The sequence below is a fragment of the Cydia strobilella genome, chromosome 3 (genome assembly GCF_947568885.1).
Source record: "Cydia strobilella chromosome 3, ilCydStro3.1, whole genome shotgun sequence".
Lineage (NCBI taxonomy): Eukaryota > Metazoa > Arthropoda > Insecta > Lepidoptera > Tortricidae > Cydia > Cydia strobilella.
Window position 1 is genome coordinate 4,904,184 of NC_086043.1, and position 23,681 is coordinate 4,927,864.

The window sequence follows — 23,681 nt, forward strand, 5'->3', positions numbered from 1 at the left end:
GTTTAGGGATCTCAGCTCAACGTGGATGTAGAAAACATTTTTCTAAATCCCTGCAGAGCAAATTAGAAGCGGTATTCTAATTTCCATATCTGTAAAGGTTGTGATATCGATACGATATTGATAAAAATTACCCTTAAATTTTTCCCTTGTACCAGTTAGTTATTTACATACCGCCGGAGTAGTGGCGCCTATTTATGATGTCTGAATGCTGTATCTTCAAATCGTTGCCTAGTTGTCATTATCAGATGACGTCACCAGTGTCACTTAACGCTGATTGGTGTTTAACAAATTGGTCCATTTCACAACTTTATATGTGAATAATTTATTAATATTTATGTCGCAGTATTTAATTAGACTTTTAGTCACAAAATATACATGAGTATCATGATTGCATCTTCTTTTATCGCCACCAAAAAGGTGGGGCTTTTAAAAAAAATGCTAAAGAGCCGTCTATCGGAGCGTCATAGTATTATTTATGATACATCCTGACTTATGCAACTGTAGGGATCATGAGCACTAAGACAGAAGGTTCATGTTTGTTTAAAAAAATCTGACTTGTAGCCATTCCCAATTTTCCCAAATCCATAATAGTCGTCACCCGTATTGTGGAATGATTTTGTCAGTCGCGAGTCTAGTCGCCAGTTTCGCCACCCGTATGTAATAGGTAGGGAGCCGGCGATGCTAAATGTGTAGTTGCTCGATCGTCGAGCTTAGATGATAAGAAGAAAAAAAAGGTTAGATAAAGTTTTCTTTTCCATCGAGCAGGAAAGCGACTACAGATTTTTTTAAATTTCGGGGGGTTGTGGAGGGTTAAAAAAATCGTTAAACAGATTGTGAAATTGGTCGTTTTGGTCAAAGTTAGTGCTATAATTTTTCTAAAACTGAATATGTTCCTTATTTGTATGCATTTCCTTAATCTGACGACCACATGTTCGACGCCCGATTTACACAAATGCGTACAAATAATCGTCAGATTTAGTAATAGCACAATTACTTATAGCAGTAATTTGGAATAAAATGACCAAATCCACAATCTGCTTACCGATTTGTTGAACCCTCAACAACCAACTGCTCAACATAGATAGCTAAAAGTGGTAAAGGCAGACTCCACGGGGTAGCAAGATATCTCTCATATCTTAATCTGACGCGCTCGAATAACTACAAAAATTCCCTCTTAGGCTCCCTGATTATAAAAGGTTAAGAAAAAAGATTAGTAAAAAATAATAGCAATCATCATCATAGTAATTACGATCTGAGATCATATTTCCAGTTAGATCAATAAAGATAAAAATAGAGATAAAGATAATAGTTATTTGTGCAACAAGAGAGGAAAGTTGGTTTTTCTTGCGAGTGTTTATTTTGAGTCCCGAGAAAGCGAAAGATTCTAAGGTAGAATCTTGAGCGTAGCGAGGGACTCAAAAACACGAGATGTAAAATAACTTTGCTCTCGTGTTGCACACATAATTTTTCACCTCAGTAGTGAGAACGTATTTAAGGTTAAAATGTATTTCGAATTACACAGAATAAACAGAAAAAAAAGTATTATAATATGTACGATACGATACGATACGAGACGAGACGGGATCGGACCGGACCGGACCGGACCGGACCGAACCGGACCGAACCGGACCGTACCATACCGTACCGTACCATACCATAAAAAAAAAATGTAATAAAAGTATGAAGTTCATGGCCTTTACTAAATTAAAAAGCTACATTGTTTCACTCCCTGGAGTGAGGAAAGTCGCACTTTCCTCACTCCAGGGAGTGACGAAAGTAGGCTTGTTCGAGCTGCTGAGGTGAAAAGGTAGTTTATTATTCAAGTAGGCATATTACAATGCGCTTATGAACGTCAAATAAAGCTACATCGGCTCTAACCCGCCCTAAATTTGTAAAGTTCTAATGCCACTTCTATATTCATTATAGGAGACCTATGTACCCATTCAGAAACATACAAATATGCGAGATCGAACTTGACTTGACATGTTGAAATCAAACAAATATAATAACAATATATTAAGTATGTCTTTGTTTTATGTCAATATGAAAATATGCTCCTCTATTAAATTTCAGCCGTTAGTTGATTCTCTGAAAATCGAATAAAAGATAGAGTAGATAGACATCAAACTGGAACATATGTAACAAACAGCAAGGATTGGATAGGTATTTTATTTTTGGGTGAAGCTTAAATCAGAGCACTTGTAAAATCAATAAAACTTCCTCTCTACTTGTAATTTCATCTTTTCTCCGTCGTTTATGAAAATCAAATACTTTTTTTATCAAACAGACTTTACTGAACTTTACTGAAAAAGACTGTAGTTTTAATTTTTAACTTATTTTGTACTAGTTATGTAGGTAAGTACATAATAAAATAATTAGAAAAAACTTAGTCAACGTATTTTTGGGCCAGCCTGTACTTAAATGATTCGTAGGGTGTAATTTATATTTCCCTGGGTTTGCGGATTAAGTGAGGGCATAGAGCGATGGTGTAACAGGCAACAAATAAAAAGAAAATGGATCTGATTTAAAATAAATAACAAATATATCCCATTTTATCTTCGTGCTTCAACTTTAAATAAACTATACAGTTTGTTTATAGGTATATTTATAAAATAGAATCTAGTGGTCTACTTACGAATCGTCCCAAGATTTTATCGTACGCCGTATTTCTAAATCAGCCGATTGAACGTACGTCCACGCCCGGCTATCGATTTTTAAAGTTGAGCGATTCTACGAGGACGATTTGATAAATAACTTCTCACTTTTGACAGCTAGCAAATTATGTGCACTTCGGGGCCGGCTGTTCCCGCAGTTAAGGCGCGAAAATTAGAGATTGTTATCGCAACAAGAAAGTTTTAGCTAAGCCGACCTACCCACAGAGGCGCTTGGCCAACAGCCACGTAGCATACTTTTAAATAACAATTTTCATGGGCGCCTTCCCATGAGAAACGGGCGCCGCAGTCTATGTGTACTATTAGAACATAGGAGCAAAAATTAGAGATTTTTATCGCGTCGAGAAATTTCGTGCTTTGGTGCGTTAATCCAATCCTCCCCACAGAGACGTACGGCCGAGCTACGACGAACTTATTAATAACAAATTTCTAGCGTAGGTACACGTGTTTTGGTCTTTATTCTTCATCTAATATTTGAAATAAGTCCACGGCGGCGTACAGCCTTCTTTTTGTTAGCTGTTTAATCAGTTTAGACTTAGACGGTAACATTTGTAAGCAAATGTAGGTAATAAGGTTCCATAAATTATGAAATGTAAATAACTTGTGATATCTACAGCTATTAAAATAATGGTGGCATAAATTACAGTTTTTTCAAATACGTTTTTTAAACAGGTAAGACCATTTGTAGCCGTCAACTTATGTAAAGGTGTCATTTGAATGACAACTGCATTAATGTACGATTCCCACCGACCGGCTGGTGTCGAGTCGCGCCGGAGCGCATTTTCAATGTGACTATACAATTTGTATGGCAGAAGCAATGGCGTCCGTCCGGAGCCGGTTGCACCCGCGAGGAGCCGACCGGCTTGTCAACTGCAGCTTGTAATTTGACCGATATAGCGGAGGCGACGTGCAACGACGCCGCAACAGTAATGCTGCTGCAATTGACATCCAAACACCTGGATGCCAGCTTGGATCCTTCGACTCAGTCCAAAGGCGCGCTGTACGAATCTTCGATGATTCCCAAACTTACAAGCGGTATTGAACCTATAAGTCTAAGGAGAGACTTTCCCTACTTGTGTGTGTTCTACCGCTTGTACCCACCCCTGCATAGAAGTTTGTATGCAGCGTGGCGCCTTTTCTCTGCAGCTGACCGTACAATGGGCTGTGCTCTGAAGAATTGTTTGACATGATGCCAACCGCCGCTTTCTATCACCGCACAGCTCGCCGTCGGCAGGGTGTTTATCCTCACACCCTAGAACCTAAATGGTGGCGTACTGTGCGATTTAAGAGGAATTTCCTCCCGCGGACGTTTCGGCCGTAGAATGAGCTCCCTACCGAGGTTTTCCCGAGAGTACAGTATGGGGTTCATCAAAAAAGGAGTGTACAGGTTTTTAAAAGGTCTAGAGTTGCAGGCGTCCTACGGTGACTGCTTACCATCGGGCGGGCCGTATTCGTTTGCCACCGATGTGGTATAAAAAAAGTCACCTTTACGGTGGATGCGTCGTTCTTGTCACCGATGTGTCTGTCGCGGCTGTAATGCGGCAGTGAACGTCACTCATTTTATCAAGGAAACTGACAGATACAGGGGCGACAGCAACGCTGCCGTAATAGCATGCTGCAGTTGAGATCCGAACGTCACCTTTACTGTAACTGTTGATATTTAGGTACGTTTTAAATATATAAATAGCAATATAAAAATGACACTACACGCGCACGCGGTGTTTTATGGAGGTCGTTAGTTTACAAGCCTCTTTATTTTTTACTAGCAGCAACAGCGAAAGTAAATATTTTTTATACTTTCTCAAATAGGTATTTCAGTATAACCATGGAAACAAAACTGGAAATGTCGCCACAAATTCCGTACCTATTCAATCATACCTACCTTCGGAGTAGTATCTTTCTTGACAGAGATGGATGCTCCCCGTTATCATCCGGATACATTTTCATATCTCTCTTCTGCTCATAGAAAAACTTGTTTTGGCTTTTACTAATTAAGGATGTGGTTGTGTTTATAATAGACCATTTTCTTCATTTAGAAAATAACATTTATAAAATGTTCACATAGAAAAAAATTGTGGTGTGTAAATTTTCAATAATATGGGCTAATAGGGCGCCGATGGCGCCGTAGCGTGTCAGTCTAAAAATAGGTAGCAAAATGCACGAAATGCATTCAAACATCCAAGTTAAATTAAATAGAGTATTAGGAATTAAACTTGCTCCACGTTGGGCGCCAATGTAGCCGGCTAGCGGTAGAAAATGAAAACTAGGTTCTTATTGTAAAACAATATAATATTAAAAAAAATATTTATCAGTACGGTTACATACACAACATGAACATGTCGCCAAAAGCGACTAAAAATAATAGTGAGTAAAAACCGTACTAATAAATATTTTGAAATATGTCTCACGATAGTTTAAGTGCGAACAATATAATATTATAAATATGTACAATAAATTAAACTAATTTCTGTCAATACACGAGTCTAACCGAATAAAATATCGTCACTGGCCTTAACGTTTCCGAATTCCAATCTTCTTTTAGCTGAACGATGAATTCCGGCAGCGGGTGCTACTGCGGACTACGAGGGCTCACCAGACGTCAGCAGACAAAATTTCAGGAGCGAATATCCAGAAAATAAGTAGCTTCAATCATGCGTCTTCAGCTTTAAACCAAAAGAAAGGGCTGCATTAGACGCAGCCCTCGTATAAACTTTTAACACAAATCATAAGCATTGAGTCACATTAAATAAATAAAATCAGAGTTGTGCTATTTGCAACAAAATTCGAACCGAAAATTTATGAGAAAAAACAAAAGACGGGCGAACGGCTGTTTTTTTCTTTACAACCGGCCTGTGCACGCGGTAGCTGCACTATGCAGGTTTGCCATGTTACAAAGAGGAAACTGGACGACTGCTTTTCCATGCAAATGTAGCTTACATTTTTCTCTCTGGATATTGCCAATATAGAAAATATTATACCATTTGATGTATGCATTTTAATTAACCATAGCTATGTTTTATTCGTTTAAGCAAAGACCTATATAACTCCGTATAAGATGAATAAAGTCTAAGGAAAAAACGTGCCTCGGAAATCAAGAAAATTTCATTCTCGCATAGATGGCGCTACCAACTTATTCTCGGCTAGATGACGTTGACGGTTTCGTTTGTTATTTAAGAATTTTTACACAGGTATAAGTGAAAGAACATAGTCAAATCATATAAAAATAATAAATACAAATAAAAAAAAAATTATGCATGTCTATATACTTTTTATGATATTATTATACATTTTTAGTTTCAGTTTTAATCGTGTGTCGATAGATGGCAGTAAATTTACTGTGACTACAAAATTTACTATGACAGTAACCCTATATCCTATCTATTCTCTTTGGTTTGAGTTTTTAATTTTTTTTATGTTAGTTAGGAGTAAATAAAAAAGAAACATATCGAAATGAAAACAGTTTACATTCGAATTACGACTGCAGCAGCATACTGCAGCGTTGCAGCAGAGGTAAACAGAGAGCCTACCGCGAACCACGTTTGACGTGTTGCCTTCCTGTCACACTTACGTACGAATTTACAAGTGCGACAGAGTGGCAACACGTCGAACGTGGTTCGCGGTAGGCCCTCGGGCGATGAGAATCTCCATAACAGCAATTTTTTATGATAATATGTGTTGTCTTCAAGTAAAAGGTACCACTTTGTCGCTTGCCATAAGGCCGCTCTGGGTATTCATATAAAGATACTAACTTCGTCCTTTTGGTACTTGGTAGGGTACTTATTGTCGGTTTGAAATCAACCTTATCTCTACAACCGACAATGTGGTACCTTGGTACCTTTAGGTTGAAAACGTTACACGTCACATATGAGGAGGCTAACGAGTCTACGAATCGCCTAATGGTAAGCAATCACCGTCACCCATGGACACCTGCAACACCAGAGCAGTTGCAAGTGCGTTTCCGGCCTTTAAATTAGGAGTAAATATCGCGGGCGACAGTTCATTCAACAGCTTAGCTGTGCAAGGCAGGAAGTTTCTGGAGAAACGCATAGTTGAGGAACGCCAACCATCTAAGTGGTAACGATGCAATGCCGCAACGTCAGAAACGCGAATTTATCCAGGAAATTAACAAGGCGTCGCCCGAACCTGCTTCTACAATGATGCAGCAGTTGCAGCACGAACGCTGCTGTATTTGAAATTCAAATGGACCCTCTATCAGGTAAATAATAACCAGTTAGAGTTGCTAAACGTTAACCCCAAAATCAAAATTAGTCTAGGGAATCAGAATCGCGTATTCTGACAACACAAAGTCCAAACCGTTGAAGGTAGGATCTCGACGTGATCTCGACTAAGGCCAGGATTACACTTGTAAGTTTTACTTACGTAAGTAGGGACACAGCTATACTACAGAATGAGATATGAATATCGTTATCTCATTCTAGCAAAAAGCTTTGTCCCTACTTACGTAAGTAAAACTTACAAGTGTAATCCTGGCCTAACGCAGCGTCTTACGTAAGCGAACTAGCGAAGCGGCGCGGCGCGGCGCGGCGGGCCCTCGGCGTTCGCGTTCGCAATGAGATCGCCCACATAGGACACTTCTATAGGTATCAAAGGATTGATTCACCCCGCGCCGCATCGCTTCGCTTCGCGTTCGCGCGTTGTTCGCCTACGTAGTACGCTGCGTAAGGAGCTAATTACATTTGCAAGCGATAGGTACTACAAGTAAAAATGGAATGGAATTGAATAAGAGTGATCGGAGCGGTGTTACAAAAGATCGCAATTTCGATTCTCGCCGAAGCAGTGATTTTTTCCAGTTTTCCTTTAATTTAAATATTCCACTAAGGAAGTAGAAAGGGGGAGTGCGATTACGTATTCGATGACGATGATTACGTATTCTACGTGGACGAAGTCGCGGGCAAAAACTAGTTTCAGTATATAGGTATATTTTATTCTAAAAATAACTGATACCCTTCAATGACATCCTTATTAGGCTTTGATTTCCGGCTGCCTATTCCCGTGCTCTCAAGGGAACAAGACAGTCAATTTACTTCCAATATTGTTTGTTAGGAAAAGACCAAAATCTCATCGATCTGTCGTTATACGGTGTAAATTTATCTAGTTGCTTCTATCACTTGTTTTTTTGTTAGTTTTTATGGTTCCGTACACAAAGGGTAAAAACGGGACCCTATAACTAAGACTCCGCTGTCTATCCGTCTGTCTGTCACCAGGCTGTATCTCATGAAAGTCATGAATCGTGATAGCTAAATAGTTGAAATTTTCACAGATGATGTATTTCTGTTGCCGCTATAACAACAAATACTAAAAATATAATAAAATAAATATTTAAGTGGAGATCCCATACAACAAACTAGATAGGTTTATTATCTAATGAATTCAGGTGTCACCTCATTCCGCCCCAAATAAGCCCCAATCGTTATAGCAAAGATAGATACATTAAAAAAAACTTTCGGTCAAATTTGCACGTCACACAGAATGACCTCCCGAAATGAAGGAACAAAAGGACTCGAAACAATAGCCGGGTAGCAAACCAACAAAAATAAATTTCCTAAATAATTAAATGTGATTATTCCTAAGACTCCTTACTGAGCCTATGAAAACTTTGAATATGAAAATCTAAATAAATGCCATTTGAGAACATCCTTCAGAAGTTTGTAATTCCTTGTAATAAATTACTCGTAATATTTACCAAAACTTAATACCTAACTTCAAAGTTGTTCCGAAATGTCACCAAAAATACCTACAATTCTAGTTATATATATTTTTTATACTACGTTGGTGGCAAACAAGCATGTTGCCCGCCTGATGTTAAGCTGTCTCCGTAGCCTATGTACACCTGCAACTACAGAGGAGTTACATGCGCGTTGCCGACCCTAACACTCCGCAGCCGCACCCTCGGTGAGCTCTGGCAACCTTACTCACCGGCAGAAACACAACACTGTCACAGTATTACAATTATTCTTATCACTGTAGTATATTTATTTATATGACAACCCACACACAGATAAGCATAAAATGTGCATCGAGATGCAACAGATTATGCAAGGAATGCAATCAGATGGAGTTCGTTTGGGACAACGTTAAAACCGTTGAAATGAGAAAGTTACTTAAAACTCTAAAAAAAATGTACTACGTTACAAGTGAGATTCAAATTTTAAAAATCTCTTATTGTTCTAACATTTAGCTCTAATAGATAACGAAACTTCACTTACTATTTAATGTTCTTAGTAGCAGCCTCTGGTCGCGCTAATATAAGCTTAGAGGTCTACTATTTGAACGAGTATTTAAAAAGAAGCAACGTCAAAGAAAGCTAGTATACAAATGCCCTTAAAATAAGCAGTAGAATTTTGAAATATGACTGTATTTTTAGATAATTAGAAGCAGAGGTGATTCTTACTTAAAAACATATCAGTGTTAAGTGTCTTTCGTGATTCGATTTCGCATTCTTTGAACTCGAGACTTCAAAAATATGAAGCACTCGCCCAAATTGAATTACGCCCTTAATCCGCACGTGGCGGCGGAGAATCGCGAAATATATTATTGAATTGAATTGAATTGAATTACGCTTCTACCTTACAAAATAATAATATTACTGAGCACAGTATGGTTAGGGATTGTAAACCGGATTGATTTTCAATCACTAAATAAACTAAAGCGGTTCCGGTCGGATTACGGCCAAAATCCGTCTGGATCCAGCCGCACCGGATCCGGTTTAGCATAGGGATATTAAAGTGAATTAAATGACATTTTTATAGTTTTTTTTCGTAATACGAGAAATAAAGGATATTTATTCAAATGTATTCCTAAATCAATAATTTGAAATTAGGAAATAACTTTTTAACAATGAAATAAAACTTAGTAATCAAAAGTGTTACAATTTCAATCTCACTTTAAAATCTAAAGTTCATTTGGAAACAATGAACGCGCCCGTCAATGTGTCGCACAACAAGTGCGTCACTTCGAACACTTGTAAACAAAAAAAAATAGCTACGTCCTTATTATGGATGGTATAGAAAGGATGCCAATCTCTTATGGCAGAATTGTTGCAAAAGTGACCGCTTTCAGCTTTAAATAATAGTTCCTAATCTCTCCGGTGGTGCTAGTTAGGCTCTGGGACACGAGTATAACATGAACCATATAAGGCAACAAATGACCCGACCAAATTACGTAGGTTGTTTTTGGTAGTATTTCGGTGTATGGTGGCGCCGCCTAATTACTGTTTTTTGATGGACACTTTTCATACATAGAGATTTGGCTCCTTTATATAGTCTCCATGGTCCTTATGAATAAATGTTTTTTTTTTCTTTTATTAATAGTAGATTGTACAACAAGGGCATAAAGCGATCCTCGACTTTTTTGCCTCAGATGCAGATGGTCATTTATGCCTGAGTTGTACACTGCTTTTCACTTCGATTGTGAGTAAAATATACATACAAAAATATATCTAATATATTAGGTTATTTTACCGTATTTATTCAAGACTAAAGAAAATTGTACTCGGGCCGGTCGGTGCTAAGTCAATAAGGGTCGTAATAGATGATTTTACTTCATGCTCTAGCTAGAACATAAAAAGCAACTTTATGTACGCACGACTTAAAGTCGAACTTTACGAGCATGAGAAGTGAAAATATATGTTTTATTATTTTATTACAGATCATCAAACAAATAACGATATTTCTATCTCTGGTAAGAGAATTAAACCACTTAACGAATGTCGTACTAAATCTATGGAGCCGTTAAAACTTTATATTTTTGATACTTTTACTTTTTTTTAGACTTTATTTATTAATTATTTATTTATTAATAGCTTAAGTCTAAATGTCCTACTGTACCTATTTTGTATGTCCTAAGATACTGGTATAAGCTGTGGTTACCTATAATTGGACAAACATCTAACCTCAATGTTATGTAAGCTACAGATTGTTTTTTCATGATGTATTGTCTGTTGGTGATCCCAAATAAAAATAAAAAAAACACTTAACGATTACACCCTGTAGATCCCTAAACTATACTTAAACACATTACAATAAACATGATTACGTAGTCTGCTAAATAAAAAATCAAATCGAAAACGTTACGGGCAGCACTGGAATCGAATATTTTTTTGCAATGCTCCATTTGCATATAAATGATCTTATATTCAAAAACAGTAACAGTCCTTAAAACTAAATGTAAAATGTTCGCAAGTAAAAATTTCAAAATAAATAACAATAATCAGGATTGAGATGACTGTATTGAAAATTTGATTATGCTAAAAGCTTTATACACGAAGTTAAATTAAAAGAGGTTTTCAAAAGAACCTTTGTTTCGCCATTGTAAGGAGTGGTTCAGTAAAAAAGTAGCAGTGAAGTATCTGGTATATTTTTTTATCTTTTGCTAACTAAGAAGCAGTTTATTTTTTTAGGAATCTGTATATATATATAAATACTATAAAATAAAAATATAATCATATTGAAAAATATTAGATTGTTTGATTTTTCTCATTTTTATTGCAATGTACTTAGAAAATTTTTGAACAACGCAATTTGACAATCTTCACATGTTACGAATAAGTTATATATGTCGGCGGCAGATCGTAAAATCGGGCATATCGAGATATTCCTAGGCATATCATGAAACGCCGCCGTTTCACGATCTGACTAAGAATAACCCAGGCATATCACGATCTGCCTAATAAAAGAGGCGGCAGATCGATCATACCAATTGCATTCGTTGATATTCCTAGCTTCATACCGGGCGCATTTTATCCTGGGTAGTCAGCACGAATGTAGCCAGGAAGTCTCTCCAATCTAACCTCTGACAGATGTTTTTCTATGGGAGACAAATTTCTCTAAAAATGGTAAATACACAAAAGTAGAAATTCCATGTAACTACCTCAAAGTAATGTCAAATCAAAAAAGTTAAATGTTGAACAAAAGACAATTTGTACCTTATTACTTAGCTCATAAACACTATGTTTATGAGTATAAATTCTCTCAGAAGAGGCTGTCCAAATAAGTGTTAGATGTAATAACTATAAAAAGCGAAAACTTGGATTCGCCCTATTAAGAAATACGCAATCCCCAATTTTTATTAATATAATTTATGTCACACTCATAGTTTATACCATACAAATTAATGAAAGCCATTCTTATGTTATGTTGTCATATTACAAGTAGCAAAATAAAAATAAAAATATCATCCAAATTTAAAATGAATAGCAAAGTATTTTTTTTTAAATCTTGCCATTACTTAAACTCTAGGTGTTACTACTTAAGGAGTATTTTTATAAATTAAAAATCTAAACAAAGTGAGGTACTTAAATTTTAGGTGTTACTCAAACAATTGGGATTACTTACTTGAGTATTTTTGTAATAATCAAATTTTAGGTCCAATGACTGTTTGTTGAAACTTAAAAATCTACTACCTACTGTATTCGGTAGTGAACCCTGAGCTTAAGATTTGATGGAAGAAGAAGAGAAGATCCCCCGCAGAGCACCGAGTTTCTTTTAAGAGATCCAACCTACTGCCTTGTTCGATGATTTTACACTCGAGAACTGAGTGGAGGAGGTCCTCCTCTCCCTCGCATCGTGTACATATTGGATCGTGTAATAAAGTGTTGAGTAGGAGGGGGAGGAAATAGCAAAGTATTAGTTTTATTTAAAACCTGGTACTAAGTTATATTTTGAATAAGAATAAGAATAATTTACGTTATAATTTAGTAGATAGTTAATGTTTAGGATTTTTGTAATGTTTACCCACGGTTGGGCTGTTGAATCAATGTATTACCTATATACGGTATTACTGTCTATGTTTCATTTACATGAAATCCATGTGTGAAAGAACCCTTTATACCTACTTAATAGATATAAGTATGAATTTTGAAAGGCCGTTTGCACCAAAGTTGTGAAACTAAACATTCGATAAAAAATTTACGTATATTAAAATGATTACGATAAGATAAAGACAGTTTGGTGTAACCATGTTATCTCAAAACTCTCACATAAATAGTATTTTAGATTTAAAATTTGGTTGTTTCATACGATTTGCTAATAATACATAACCTACATAGGCGTATCATGTTATCTGTTATGCAATCCTACAAAGAAGTTTCTATGTACGGAGTGAATTGTTTTCTCAGCTGACTGTTCATACTTGAAACTTAAAAATTCACGTACAACCCTTATAATGATGGGTTTAAGCCTTTTGCCAAAAGGGTTAAAAACTACGACGAAAATGAGACGAAAGAATCCCGCAATAGTGTTACAACATTTAAAATTCGCGTCAGACATTGGAAAACTGAAGCCACAATAAGTTTTCCAATATTATTTAATGTAGAAACTAAAATAAAGAACCAGTCCGCTTCCTTAACTATTTCTTGAACTATTTTTGCAATAAAATTCTTCTTCATTTGTAAAGCAGAAGCTATTCCGTTTCCTTTAAATAAAATAATGGAATACATTTCCAAGCCTTTCGTCCAGTTTTCATTTAAACTCAAATAACCCTTATTTTAACAAGATTAAAGTAAACTTTTGCAACGTACGTGCTGAGTAGCTGGTTCGAAAAGTTGAACAGGCAACATGCACTTATCTCATAAATTGTTGCCGAACTAGCGAGTATGTCAAAATGGTAATAAAGTGCATGTTGTCACGAATTTTCCTGTATCAGCAATTTCCATGGCTCCAAACTATGCAAATGTATGTGCAATTGAAAGTTTCAACCAGGTCGCTTGAATTTGGAGTTGGAACAAATACTTTTACATAGATAAAAAACCGGACAAGTGCGATTCGGACCACCGAGGGTTCCGTAGTCTTGAGTATTTGTTGGTATAGCAGCATCATCTGTGAAAATTTCAACTGTCTATTACGGTTCATGAGATATCGCCTGGTGACAGACAGACGGACAGACAGACGGATAGCGGAGTCTTAGTAATAGGGTCCTGTTTTTACCCTTTGGGTACGGCACCCTAAAAAAGGTCTTAAACCAAGGAATATGTTTTTAAACATACTTTCGATTTTCGATATAAGGAAACTCGAAAATGTCCTCGTCCAAGAAATAAAATGTATCTTAGGCCAAGAACAAGTTTTTGTATCAAATAACAAATTATCAAATAAAAAGGTCAGTTTTGATTCATGATGTATATTTTGACCCAAGTAATAAAATTATTGTCACAAGATGTTCAATCCTGAATATTACCTTAGTCCAAGGAATAAATATTTTGGATCAAGATAAATCAGTTGAGGCATCTGTTTTTGTTTTTAAAACTGTTTTTTCGGGTTGTTCTCGGCACGGCGGTAAGGCTTGATTGCAAACAACTTCAAAAGGGAGATTCGCAATAGACGAAATGCTTTTCCAATGTGTTCCAGTTTCTCTAGTCTGATTATGATATTGGAAAAAAATAAAAATGGTGAAACGGTGTCCTTCCTAGTCAGTCTGTGTCAACACGTCAGAATCTGATGATGCGTACATAAATAAATAAAATTGGATAACATTCACAAGGCTTGCCTACCTCTTTTATCGCCTGGAATTATAATAAAAATAAGGAAAATTAGCAGACTGCTTAAAAGCTAACGATGTACAATATATTCTTGTTTCTTAAAATCTAATCTGATTAGTAAATTTTAAGGTGTACCTACCCTGTAGGCGTACTTTGGTAACAAAAAAAAACCGGACAAGTGCGAGTCGGACTCGTCCACCGAGGGTTCGTACTTTTTAGTATTTGTTATTACAGCGGCAACAGAAATACACCACCTGTGAAAAAACGGGACAGCCCGTGGAATGATCCTTTTACCCTTTGGGTACGGAACTAAAAAGCATCAAAATTAGCAAAAACTTCTAAAATTACACCATCAAAGTTTCGTGTTAATCATTAAATCCGCATAAAATTAGTTCAGCGGGAACTCTCAAAACTTGGTTCGTTGTAGACGAACTCTTAAACTTGCACTTTTGAAGCGCTACCGGGACTTTATTCCTTCACTTTATATTAGTTCATTATCTGCTTGAAACTTTCAGGAAATGAAGAGTTTCTCATTTACTGGGTGCCCTTGTCGATGAGATTTATTTTTAGTGAATAAAACTAGTTACTCTGAGATAGAATTGTTTTAGCTTCGACATTGGAAATAAAATCAGGGTGATCTCTGAAAAATAACATTTTTAACAAAAACTCATAGAAAAACTGTCATCCACTCTTAATATGTGTATGACTGTATGTGTGTAATATGGTGGATAATTATATGTGTAGAAAAAAAGTATCTTTCATATCGTGTCCGTATCACTTGATTTTTTAGTTTATATAATTTTAGTGTTTATATAGCTTTTATATTGAATTTTTACATGTTTTAATCAAAGGCAAATGCCATGAAAAAATTCACAAGGAAACGAGACTATATTTGCAAGAGCATACTCTAACCAAGATCTTACGAAGTTAAAGTTGACGTGATAAAAAAAAATATACACGAGAACATACTAAATAGCAGTATATTTTTAGTATAAATATAGCTAGTGATATTGCTGAGGGATCTGACAATCAAAATTTTAAACACAAAATAAATAATAGTACTAGGTACAGAGGTACAGAGCGAGCACGCGTCCATTCCTTGCACTTGTAGTGGCGCGACGAAATCGTGGAGTGAGCCACGCCTGACAGAAATACATTTTAAATGTAATTGAGATGAAAGGTAAAAGGGCGAAGTCTATTTCTTCCGTCGCAACTTTCTCGCGGCGCGCTGTATCTTTTGTCCTCTTTTATTTTTTTGGATTTACGTATAAGTATTTTCTTAAGAGTCTCACTGCACACGCGCTGCGTGCTAATTATGCGGTGGGGGAAATACAAGCGACTACAACGCACGACATGGGAAAATTTAAATTTTCATGATATGAATGAATGAAATGAAATCTTCATACTATAAGTTCTTATAGTTGACAGCTGATAATAATAATTGTCAGACATGCTAGCATGAATTGCGTTCTTGCGCGCGACTCCATTGTGTATGACCATTGGCCGACTATTTTCGACAGAGGGGAAAGCCTGTTAATGGCTACTCCGTTTGGTTATATCCTCCTAGGTGATTAGTGTTAAAGTGAGATAAAATTGACATCGATTTCATAATTTGAATCGTCTTATTGAAACGTCTAATTCTTAATGGTGCACTATTCTGATGGGTTCAAACCTGTATATGATTTAAAAAAACATTATAAATAATATTTTTGGTCAGCTCTAATGGTGCATAAGTGCGATGATCATCGATTTGCAAGTAATATATATAACACGACACAGTATGCAATCTAAGAGTTAAATAGCAAAATAAATACATTTTCGATATTAAAACGTATTTTATCATAAAAACGGTATATTAAATTATTTGAAGTGCCATATGTTATGTAAAAGACAATGTGTGAAACACTCCTCATTTTTTTCGTAAACAGTCCTTATAAACTAAAAATTATCAGACAATATTCGTTGATAACGATAAAAGTTCTTCATCTGTTATAAGTAATGATTTTCATTTACTAATTGTACAAGTAAGATACCTTAAAAAATGTCGCCAAATGAAAATAAGCTCGAGAATTTAGGGACAAGATATGAAAGAACATTTTCTGATGTAAAAGAAAGTTCGTCTAATTAGTTAATCGCATTAAGACGTTAATTTAAGTAAATGTTTATTCCATTTCAATTCAGTCGAGACATATTTTCACGCCTTGTCCTTGGGGTGATAGAAATGTCAAATTCATGAGAGACAGACCTTTTTAAAAAAAACTTACGTAGGTAAATGCTTGTACTACCTGTCTGCTACATACACACTTTCATAATAATTATTCGCTTGCCCTTTTTCCATTAACTTGAGGTCGGGACAGGATGTTTTTTCTTCCATATCCCTATCGCTCATCTCATCATTCACCTGCTTTCTTATCGTATCTCTCACACTCACTCACATATTACTTTCACAATATTAGTAGAATACAGAATAAGTAATATTATTGCTACCCTTTAAATTAATAATTAAAACATTTCGTTGCAGTAAGCTGGCACAATATATGAGTGCTACTTGATAAAAACATTTGTTATTATCAAAAATGACAAAATAAATAGGCTTGGACGGGGCACGTTTACTTGAATTTATTGTACCCTACTCAAAACAATTTTTCTTTTTAAACCAATGACAAAATAAATTTGGTAGGTAAAGTCATGTGCAATAAAAATATTTTGGCTATGTTTATGATATTTACGAGTAAGTGTAAGGTACGTGATACTTATACAGATATATTTTATAAAATTTTAGCAAATACTGCTAAGCAGATATGTAAACTGTTAATCTCCATTGTTTAGGTGTAAATATCTCGGTTTAGTAATTAAACGTTTTATCACAATTATTGTGATAAAACGCAATTTTCTCATTAGGTTTTGAACAATCAAGACAGCTTTTACCAGCGGGTGTGGTGATAAGCAAATTAATTTATTTAAACAAAGAATAATATATATACAAGAACATACTTTCTTCATGAAATTAAAGAAACAAAGGTTTTTATATCACAAAATACTTTGTGGTATTAAGAAAACAACAGTTATTTTCTTATTAGGGTCTTACATCAAAATATATAGTTATTTACGATACAAGTGTGGAGTTCGAAACGAGTGGCGATAAATTAAAACACGACCGCAGGGAGTGTTTTAAATCGACACGAGTTGCGAATTACCTATCCGCACGTGTATCGTACAACGTTTTACAGTACATATATGGCCCTTTAAACTTTCGACATATGCACGAAAAGTGCTCTTTTACGCACTAGTGCGAGAAAGTAGCACCATATGTACTGTTAAATAATTTTTAATACAGTTGCTCAAAAAGTGCTACTTTTCGTGGCTGTTGAGCGTGCGGAAAGTTGGTTTTCGCGAACTAGTGCTTTTTACTTTTCCAATTTTTTTAAATTTTTACTTGTTCCAATTCATGACTACTTATTGATGAGTGTTAATATTAGTTTCCTTTAAACGTCGTAATCAACATAAAAACCTACTGTTAATGTAAGAATACGAAAAATATGCATATTTCATATTTTATTACTTCTTAATAAGTTATCTGAATGGAACGGAACGCCTGTCAAAAAAGAGGCGTATTTTCTTGCTGCAAGAATGTTTTTAAGAGCCAACAGGAGTGGTCATTTCTCCATACAAACGTACTCGACTGTTTCCTCCCTGGTTTTTGAAGCTAGAGGAATGATTTTTTCAACACAGATTAATATTGTCAATATCTGTGTCGGTGTGTTTTGCTTTTTTTGATATTTTTGTTTTTTAAGGCGCTAGAGCCCTTCAAACATGGCCAAAAATGGCCTCACTGACTATGCCGCAATGAGAGGCGTGGTATTCAAAACTGGTATCAATTAGCCAAAAAATCAAAACAGTCCGACACAGACAATTTCATAATCATTTAGATTTCCAAATTTGGTTACGATTGCTTAAGTTTTGGAGGAGGAAACAGTCGAGTACGAAACCTCGATTTTTGAGATTTTTACGCAGGATTTTTCGCCTAAGCTGCAGTTGTCCTTATCGCACTAATTTTAGGGGCGGGGTCAAGTTTCTAAATACGTACACGGACAGAAAAGTGATGGGCAATAGTCGACATTGAAAGTCGATAATCTAGTGATGTTATAAGTTATCGATAAACCATAAGCCTCAGGGGATATCGTTTAACACTATTTATTATTCCTTGGTTCATACAAAGCTGAGCTGACGCACTAGCTACGAGATTAAGTCCTGGCTACCCCCCAAAAAGGGAGGGGAAAAGTCGGCTTCTGCGGTCCAGTTTGCCTCTATTTCTACCTATCTCTTGATATGAGATCAAATTTGGTATAAATTTTGTGTAAATTAGGGACGAATAATTTATTTTAGAAATAATAGTTTCACATTTTCATACACAAACCTGAATATACGAACGAAAAATTTAAACTATATATAATTTTTGGTCACAGATTTGCTCTTTAGAAGCAAATTGTGGTGATTTGCACTAAAAATTAATTACACAAGTTAGTTAGAAAAGTATCAGTTCTAAGTACGTATTATTATATTGCTTTATATTTTACAATTTTCACTATTATTCAAAAATTTATTTTAAACAAAGTATTAATTTTATTAAAACTTTTGTGACGTGATCTTATGAAAGGGGCTCCACGAGGCGAAATACTTTTTACGCCAATTATTTTCTTTTTTTTTAAATTTACAACAAAGACGAAAGTTCGAAAAAAATGTGGTTACTTAATAATTGCCTAACTTGTTGAAAAAATTACTTTACATAATATCAATTTATAACCGTAGTATATTCCATGATATGTTTTAAATACACCATATTATTTCCTAATTTTTAAGAGAATATTTAATACCTTTAAAATAATATCTGTCTGTCTGTCTGTCAATCTGCCTGTCCGTCTGTCACCAGGCTGTATCTCGTGAACCGTGATAGCTAAAAAGTTGCAATATTTACGGATGATGTATTTCTGTTGCCGCTATAACAACAAATACTAAAAACAGAATAAAATATTTTTTTAAGTGGGGCTCCCAAACAACAAACGGGATTTTTTGCCGTTTTTTGCGTAATCGTACGGAACCGACTCGCACTTGGCCGTTTTTTGTTAATAGCTTTGAACTTTTTTTATGTGGGAATAAACGCTTCGAATACATTTTTCTAGACATCATTCTGAATCCAATGAGGTATCATACGTATTTTTAGGAGTTAGTATCTCTATTAGTGGCAGCCGTACAAGCCCAATTTCAAAGAAAAACCGCAAATCGATGTACAGGTTAGCCGTTTGGCACAAGCATACTAAGAGGTCAAAACAAAATTTTTGACCCGCAGTTTCTAAAAAAAATCCCTTAGGAGGGGTATGCTGAAACATTTTTTTTGTATGAAAAAAAAACATATTTTTTTTCCAAAAAGCTATCGTGTGTGGTATCATACGAAAGGGCTTTTTGAGGCGATTCTAAAATTATACCACATCATTACATTTTAGCCATTTTTTTGTAAATTAAAACAAATAGAATTTTCAAAACACACCAAGTTTGGGGTCAAGTTAAAGAGTTAAGTAGAACTGTGTCACTTTGTATTGAAAAAAAAAACAATAAATTTTTTATTGCTTTTTTGGGGTTACATATGAGGATATCACGTATCATTTGTACAAAAAAAATCAGCCATATCGTATCTGGAGGAGCCCAAACTTGGTATATTTTGAAAATTATTTTTCTTTCAATTTAAGAAAAAACCGGCCAAGTGCGAATCGGAATCGGGCGCCGAGGGTTCCGTACATTACACAATTTAAACAATGTATTTTTATGTGAAACGTGAGTGAAAGGTAAATCGCGGTTTACGATTTATAACGTATTAAAAAAAAACTACTAACTAGATCTCGTTCAAACCAGTTCTCGGTAAAAGTTGGCAAGGTAATGTACATCATATATTTTTTCAGTTTTATCATTCTCTTATTTTAGAAGTTAGAGGGGGGGTTACACATTTTACCACTTTGGAAGTGTCTCTCGGTCACGCGCAAACTATTCAGTTTAGAAAAAAAAAAAATGAAACCTCAATATCATTTTTGAAGACCTATCCATAGATACCACACACGTATGGGTTTGATGAAAAAAAAATTTTTTTGGGTTTCAGTTCTAAGTATGGGGAACCCCTAAAATTTTTTTTTCCTATTTTTGAGTGAAAATCTTAATGCGGTTCACAGAATACATCTACTTACCAAGTTTCAACAGTTCTTATAGTTTCGGAAAGAAGTGGCTGTGACATACGGACGGACGACAGACAGACAGACATGACGAATCCATAAGGGTTCCGTTTTTTGCCATTTGGCTACGGAACCCTAAAAATGGCTAAAATGCAATGATGTGGTATATTTTCAGAATCGCTTCAAAAAGCCCTTTCGTATGATAGATGAGAAGTATACGATAGGTTTAAAAAAAAAGTTTTTTTTTATACAAAAAAAGGTTTCAGCACTCCCCTCCTAAGGGAATTTTTTTTTAGGAACTGCGGGTCAAAATTTTTGTTTTGACTAGTATATACGTGTACCAAACGGCTAACCTGTACATCGATTTGCGGTTTTTTTATGCGAACAGCTTACACTATTTTTTTCACCACCTTGAACCTTTTGTAGACTAGACTATTGTCCCAAAATATTGGGCGACGACCGGCCGTCTGGCCTAGGAGGTAGTGAACCCTGCCTGTGAAGCCGATGGTCCTGGGTTCGATGATATGATATGATGAGCACAGATATTTGTTCCTGAGTCATGGGTGTTTTCTATTTGTATTTAAGTATTTATATATTATGTATATCGTTGTCTGAGTACCCATAACACAAGCCTCCTTGGGCTTACCGTGGGACTTAGTCAATCTGTGTAAGAATGTCCTATAATATTGATTTAATATTTATTATTATTTATTTATTTATTGGGTTTCATATTTATTCCGATCAGAATTAGGAGCTCTTCAATTTATACCTATTTTTATCAAAATCTGACACATAAATAAAAAAACGGACCATCAATAAAACTGTATAATTACATCAAAGTAAGAAATATCACATGTCACATGTTTCTTTATTATGATAATTTTATCTAACCTGAGGCTTTCTTTTTTTCTATTCAACGGAGCCGGAGAGCGGCAAATTTGTTTTTCAAGACGCTTGCTCGAAAAGATCTTATTTCGTGCAGGTGTACTGAAGGGAAAAGGCCTATATTGTTCCCGCGGGAGTTATAGCTTTCTTTTTTAATTAGGTATGTCACTAATTCATACGAACCAAGTAAGTTATAAGTAAAATACTTTGTTTAAAATCAAGGTATAAGGGAGTTTTACTTTTAAAATACTCACGACTATAATTTAATATTTTTGTTTATCATATTTAAAAATATTTAATTGGATTAATTTAACAGCCGTTATCTTGTATGTTTTTATACAACAATGTTTTCTTGTATGTCCATGTTATGTTATGTTTTTTTACTATTCTGTAACTCGAAATGTTAATTAGATTGCAGGTTGTAGAAGGATATTGAATTTAGTTACTAAAAACGCGAGCGGCGTGAGGCCGGCGAGGAGCGCAAATAACGTGCGCGTCGGTGTGCGTGCACCACACACACTGGGATAGTCCCTCGGTACGCGGTACCGCCCCCGTCAGCGCGACGACGATATTCTCTTTCAAATCTCAAAATTGAGTTTGGTCTCGGCTCCTGTTGGCTCTTAAGTTTCCCAAGGCAACATTCGATATTGTTTTTATAAATATACGATACACAAATAATCATAATAACGATATTTAGGTAATAATAGTACAATGTTTTAATATTTACAATTGTTTCTGTCTTATAGAACATGCATTTGAAAAAAAAAACTCATTGAAATGGGTTCAATAATAATAACAAAATCTATTCTAGTCAAATAAAAGCACGGATTTAGATTTTAATAAACCGGATGGAGTACACGGGCCAAAAAGTGTGTCCACATGAGAAGTCAAAGTGGGCGGTTGCATCTCTTTCTAATTAGGGTAACAATTATAAAGTGACAGCTCGCTCCTGTTTAGGGTATAACTTCATGAATAAAAGCTAGAAAAACACCTCTTCATAATGTCAATGTCAATGATGTCAGTGTCGAAGAATTAATAATACTCGTATAAAAGTTTCGAATTCCATTCCTTACTTGTTGCTTTTCTTATTTTTTCGCAACTGTATTAAAAAACGTCGTTCGATACACGTGCGGATATGTCATTCTTCACTCGTCCCGAGTCTTGCCACTCGCCTACGGCTCGTGGCAAGATATCTCGGTACTCGTGAAGAAATAACATACTTTCCGCACTAGCATCGAAATGTACTATTATTTTATACCAGCTCGCGAGGTTTTTTGTTACCAAAACAGATTATCTAAGGTAGAGGTAAGGAGAGGGTACGACGAACATCGAGGCAAAAAGAACACTTTTATACCACGTCGGTGGCAAACAAGCATACGGCCGCCTGATGGTAAGCTGTCTCCGTAGCCTATTGACGTTTGCAACTCCAGGGTTGTTGCCGACCCAATAATTATGGCGTTATTCATAAACGCGTTACTGGACTGAATTAGCTATGAATCGTTTGTCTTTATCTGTCATTTTGACTTATGTATTTGTAAGAAAGGGATAAACCATAATTTAACTAAATCAGGCCCGTAAAGTTTTATGAATAAGGAGGTTAGACTAACTACTTATGTTCTTCTTACCCCATCTCATCTTACTATGTTACTTTTAGACGGAAAATTATCCAGCACAAGCCAGGATATATTAACATGTTTTTTTTTTTTTTTTTTACTTTATTTAGAACACAAACAGTCACATATACAAATGGGTTTGAAGTACAAATGTACTTAACATACTTAAGAAAACAGACCTGGAGGTTCATTAGTAAGTACATAATGTTAACATACACACTAAACAGCAAAGATAAAAAGGAGATAAAAGAAAAACATGAGCCTACGGTTGTCCTACCGGAAAGCCGGAAAGTTACATTTATACATTTACTTATTTATATTTATACTTGACATATTAAAACAACTTATGTCTAATTTGCTATCGTCATATATATTCCCCCATATATATATATATATATATATATAATAATAAATAAATAAATATTATAGCACATTCTTACAGATTCTAAGCCACGGTAAGCCTAAGGAGGCTTGTGTTATGGGTACTCAGGCAACGATATATATAATATATAAATACTTAAATACATAGAAAACACCCATGACTCAGGAACAAATATCTGTGCTCATCACACAAATAAATGCCCTTACCGGGATTCGAACCCAGGACCATCGGCTTCACAGGCTGGGTCACTACCCACTAGGCCAAACCGGTATATATATTTTCAGGTTTAAAGGTACCTATTCGATCAATCCATTAACGTAAGGTGAAAAATTTATTCACTATTCATTATTTTATAATAAGGTATACAATATTTAGCAACGAAACGGCTAAGCCACATAATTTGACTAAGGTGTAGAGTTC

General features: G+C 35.4%; 1 protein-coding gene and 1 long non-coding RNA gene across 2 annotated transcripts in view; both read right to left on the reverse strand.

Annotated features, from left to right (window-relative positions):
• The window catches only part of LOC134755706 (uncharacterized), a 255,660-nt gene that overhangs the window by 214,747 nt on the left and 17,232 nt on the right, over nt 1-23,681 (reverse strand). The window lies entirely within an intron of this gene.
• LOC134755639 (metabotropic glycine receptor) overlaps nt 1-23,681 on the reverse strand; it is a 128,794-nt gene that overhangs the window by 104,248 nt on the left and 865 nt on the right. The window lies entirely within an intron of this gene.